Here is a 6,086-nt window from a genome sequence, read left to right as displayed (position 1 = left end):
CGTCACTATATCTCCCCGTGCCGGGAGTGGGTAATTTGCGCGCCTGCTGCCTTCCTTGGATGTGGTAGCCGTTTCTCAGGCTCCCTCTCCGGAATCGAACCCTGATTCCCCGTTACCCGTTACAACCATGGTAGGCGCAGAACCTACCATCGACAGTTGATAAGGCAGACATTTGAAAGATTCGTCGCCGGTACGAGACCATGCGATCAGCACAAAGTTATTCAGAGTCACCAAAGTTAACGATGGATAGGTAAAACCTACCACCGATTGGTTTTGATCTAATAAAAGCATTCCTCCCATCTCTGGTTAGAAGTCTATTTTGCATGTATTAGCTCTAGAATTACCACAGTTATCCAAGTAAATGTGAGTACGATCTAAGGAACCATAACTGATTTAATGAGCCATTCGCGGTTTCACCTTAATTCGGCATGTACTGAGACATGCATGGCTTAATCTTTGAGACAAGCATATCACTACTGGCAGGATCAACCAGGGAGCTTCGATTTTTTTTCTTTTAAAATATGAAACTCTTTTCATTTTATTAGGTGTTGATATAACACATTTTTTAAATTAAATGTGCAACACATTTTATTTTGTATTTGTTTTATTAACATTAAATACATTTTGAGGTGTTTTGCTGATTTTAATTTCAAACACTTTCCTCTCATCCACATTTGTAAATGTGAAAACATTCATCGTTAGATTTTTAAACGACATGGTTATAAGAAATAACTTTTTTCATTTTGACAACTTTATAATTTTACTTGGAGTGAAGTAAGTTAACGCTCTGTTAAAAAAAAAATGAGTGAAAAAGTAATAATATTATATCCTTTTACACACGAAATATCAAACGCCGTAGCGCGTACCACATAGAGAGTCATTCTGTCTTCGACTTGGACTCGTGGCAATGCTGTGCTATACTATAAGCGAAGTATACTTGGGTATGGGAAGCGAAGCCATTGCCCGACCTAGTATAAAACACGTGCATCAAGAGTCCCGCGTACTTGTACCTGTAGGTCCACTTCGACCGCCTGAACATAGAATATATTGCCCGTTCCATGATTACATTGTCAACCTTTATATGAATAAATATTGAATAATAAATTAATTATATATAAAAGGGAATTTATTATAATTGTGTGCATTCAATTATATACAAATATATATTTTTTTTTAATTAAAAATCCTGTGATGCTATTTTTGCATACCACCAAAAATAGCATCAACATTTAAGTCATCATTAAAAATTAATAATATCGGTTACTTGATAATTTATACATCAGTTATACAGGTTTTATTTTAATTTTGTACATTTAAATATATGAATATATATTTTTTTCAATTAAAAATTCTGTGATGCTATTTTTGCATACCAACAAAAATAGCATCAACGTTTCAAGTCATCATTAAAAATTAATAATATCGGTTACTTGATAAATTATAAATTAGTTACATAGAATTTATTTTTATTTTAGGCATTCAATTATATATGAATATATATTTTTTTCAATGAAAAATTCTGTGATGCTATTTTTGCATACCAACAAAAATAGCATCAACGTTCCAAGACATCATTGAAAATTAATAATATCGGTTACTTGATAAATTATAAATTAGTTACATAGAATTTATTTTTATTTTAGGCATTCAATTATATATGAATATATATTTTTTTCAATGAAAAATTCTGTGATGCTATTTTTGCATACCAACAAAAATAGGATCAACGTTCCAAGACATCATTGAAAATTAATAATATCGGTTACTTGATAAAATATAAATTAGTTGTATAGAATTTAGTTTCATTTTATGCATTCAATTATATCTGAATATATATTTTTTTCAATTAAAAATTCTGTGATGCTATTTTTGCATACCAACAAAAATAGCATCAACTTTTCAAGTCATCACTAAAAATTAATAATATCGGTTACCTGATAAATTATAAATTAGTTATATAGAATTTAGTTTAATTTTATGCATTCAATTATATATGAATATAATTTTTTTCAATTAAAAATTCTGTGATGCTATTTTTGCATACCAACAAAAATAGCATCAACGTTCCAAGACATCATTGAAAATTAATAATATCGGTTACTTGATAAACTATAAAATAGTTGTATAGAATTTAGTTTAATTTTATGGATTCAATTATATATGAATATATATTTTTTTTAATTAAAAATTCTGTGATTCTATTTTTGCATACCAACAAAAATAGGATCAACGTTCCAAGACATCATTGAAAATTAATAATATCGGTTACTTGATAAATTATAAATTAGTTACATAGAATTTATTTTTATTTTAGGCATTCAATTATATATGAATATATATTTTTTTCAATGAAAAATTCTGTGATGCTATTTTTGCATACCAACAAAAATAGCATCAACGTTCCAAGACATCATTGAAAATTAATAATATCGGTTACTTGATAAAATATAAATTAGTTGTATAGAATTTATTTTTATTTTAGGCATTCAATTATATATGAATATATATTTTTTTCAATGAAAAATTCTGTGATGCTATTTTTGCATACCAACAAAAATAGGATCAACGTTCCAAGACATCATTGAAAATTAATAATATCGGTTACTTGATAAAATATAAATTAGTTGTATAGAATTTAGTTTCATTTTATGCATTCAATTATATATGAATATATATTTTTTTTAATTAAAAATTCTGTGATGCTATTTTTGCATACCAACAAAAATAGGATCAACGTTCCAAGACATCATTGAAAATTAATAATATCGGTTACTTGATAAAATATAAATTAGTTGTATAGAATTTAGTTTCATTTTATGCATTCAATTATATCTGAATATATATTTTTTTCAATTAAAAATTCTGTGATGCTATTTTTGCATACCAACAAAAATAGCATCAACTTTTCAAGTCATCACTAAAAATTAATAATATCGGTTACCTGATAAATTATAAATTAGTTATATAGAATTTAGTTTAATTTTATGCATTCAATTATATATGAATATAATTTTTTTCAATTAAAAATTCTGTGATGCTATTTTTGCATACCAACAAAAATAGCATCAACGTTCCAAGACATCATTGAAAATTAATAATATCGGTTACTTGATAAACTATAAAATAGTTGTATAGAATTTAGTTTAATTTTATGGATTCAATTATATATGAATATATATTTTTTTTAATTAAAAATTCTGTGATTCTATTTTTGCATACCAACAAAAATAGGATCAACGTTCCAAGACATCATTGAAAATTAATAATATCGGTTACTTGATAAATTATAAATTAGTTACATAGAATTTATTTTTATTTTAGGCATTCAATTATATATGAATATATATTTTTTTCAATGAAAAATTCTGTGATGCTATTTTTGCATACCAACAAAAATAGCATCAACGTTCCAAGACATCATTGAAAATTAATAATATCGGTTACTTGATAAAATATAAATTAGTTGTATAGAATTTATTTTTATTTTAGGCATTCAATTATATATGAATATATATTTTTTTCAATGAAAAATTCTGTGATGCTATTTTTGCATACCAACAAAAATAGGATCAACGTTCCAAGACATCATTGAAAATTAATAATATCGGTTACTTGATAAAATATAAATTAGTTGTATAGAATTTAGTTTCATTTTATGCATTCAATTATATATGAATATATATTTTTTTTAATTAAAAATTCTGTGATGCTATTTTTGCATACCAACAAAAATAGGATCAACGTTCCAAGACACCACTGAAAATTAATAATATCGGTTACTTGATAAAATATAAATTAGTTGTATAGAATTTAGTTTAATTTTATGCATTCAATTATATTTGAATATATATTTTTTTCAATTAAAAATTCTGTGATGCTATTTTTGCATACCAACAAAAATAGCATGAACGTTCCAAGACATCATTGAAAATTAATAATATCGGTTACTTGATAAAATATAAATTAGTTGTATAGAATTTAGTTTAATTTTATGCATTCAATTATATCTGAATATATATTTTTTTCAATTAAAAATTCTGTGATGCTATTTTTGCATACCAACAAAAATAGCATCAACTTTTCAAGTCATCACTAAAAATTAATAATATCGGTTACCTGATAAATTATAAATTAGTTTTATAGAATTTAGTTTAATTTTATGCATTCAATTATACATGAATATAATTTTTTTCAATTAAAAATTCTGTGATGCTATTTTTGCATACCAACAAAAATAGCATCAACTTTTCAAGTCATCACTAAAAATTAATAATATCGGTTACCTGATAAATTATAAATTAGTTTTATAGAATTTAGTTTAATTTTATGCATTCAATTATACATGAATATAATTTTTTTCAATTAAAAATTCTGTGATGCTATTTTTGCATACCAACAAAAATAGCATCAACTTTTCAAGTCATCACTAAAAATTAATAATATCGGTTACCTGATAAATTATAAATTAGTTTTATAGAATTTAGTTTAATTTTATGCATTCAATTATACATGAATATAATTTTTTTCAATTAAAAATTCTGTGATGCTATTTTTGCATACCAACAAAAATAGAATCAAGCAAAAATATCACTTATTTTTCCAATTTTCGACTTGTAGAACGATCAAGTATACTATTCTTTGGATTCTAAGATTTTTTTCAAGTGATTATTTTCAAAGTTGGGAAAAATGAAAAATTATTCTAAGTCCCCATTCGTAGTTCTTTTTGATTCGTATTGCTTCGGCGCAAAGTAGGTAGGGACACTTATGGATTTCTCAATTTTTGGATAGGGACAGCCGGATAGCCGTCATTCAGCATAAAAGCTATTGTTATATGCATAGTTTGATGTGAGGAATGGGAATTGATTGAAATTTTCACCCGCCAATTGCCGGCTGGCCTGATTTTAAGGTTTGAGAATCTTGACAACGATTTTGCATACCGACAAAAATAGCATCAAGCAAAAATATCACTTATTTTTCCAATTTTCGACTTGTAGAACGATCAAGTATACTATTCTTTGGATTCTATGATTTTTTTCAAGTGATTATTTTCAAAGTTGGGAAAAATGAAAAATTATTCTAAGTCCCCATTCGTAGTTCTTTTTGATTCGTATTGCTTCGGCGCAAAGTAGGTAGGGACACTTATGGATTTCTCAATTTTTGGATAGGGACAGCCGGATAGCCGTCATTCAGCATAAAAGCTATTGTTATATGCATAGTTTGATGTGAGGAATGGGAATTGATTGAAATTTTCACCCGCCAATTGCCGGCTGGCCTGATTTTAAGGTTTGAGAATCTTGACAACGATTTTGCATACCGACAAAAATAGCATCAAGCAAAAATATCACTTATTTTTCCAATTTTCGACTTGTAGAACGATCAAGTATACTATTCCTTGGATTCTAAGATTTTTTTCAAGTGATTATTTTCAAAGTTGGGAAAAATGAAAAATTATTCTAAGTCCCCATTCGTAGTTCTTTTTGATTCGTATTGCTTCGGCGCAAAGTAGGTAGGGACACTTATGGATTTCTCAATTTTTGGATAGGGACAGCCGGATAGCCGTCATTCAGCATAAAAGCTATTGTTATATGCATAGTTTGATGTGAGGAATGGGAATTGATTGAAATTTTCACCCGCCAATTGCCGGCTGGCCTGATTTTAAGGTTTGAGAATCTTGACAACGATTTTGCATACCGACAAAAATAGCATCAAGCAAAAATATCACTTATTTTTCCAATTTTCGACTTGTAGAACGATCAAGTATACTATTCCTTGGATTCTAAGATTTTTTTCAAGTGATTATTTTCAAAGTTGGGAAAAATGAAAAATTATTCTAAGTCCCCATTCGTAGTTCTTTTTGATTCGTATTGCTTCGGCGCAAAGTAGGTAGGGACACTTATGGATTTCTCAATTTTTGGATAGGGACAGCCGGATAGCCGTCATTCAGCATAAAAGCTATTGTTATATGCATAGTTTGATGTGAGGAATGGGAATTGATTGAAATTTTCACCCGCCAATTGCCGGCTGGCCTGATTTTAAGGTTTGAGAATCTTGACAACGATTTTGCATACCGACAAAAATAGCATCAA

Source organism: Diachasmimorpha longicaudata, unplaced genomic scaffold (genome assembly GCF_034640455.1).
Source record: "Diachasmimorpha longicaudata isolate KC_UGA_2023 unplaced genomic scaffold, iyDiaLong2 ctg00000259.1, whole genome shotgun sequence".
NCBI lineage: Eukaryota > Metazoa > Arthropoda > Insecta > Hymenoptera > Braconidae > Diachasmimorpha > Diachasmimorpha longicaudata.
The sequence above is the reverse complement of the archived record's forward strand: the minus strand, read 5'-3'. Positions refer to the sequence as shown.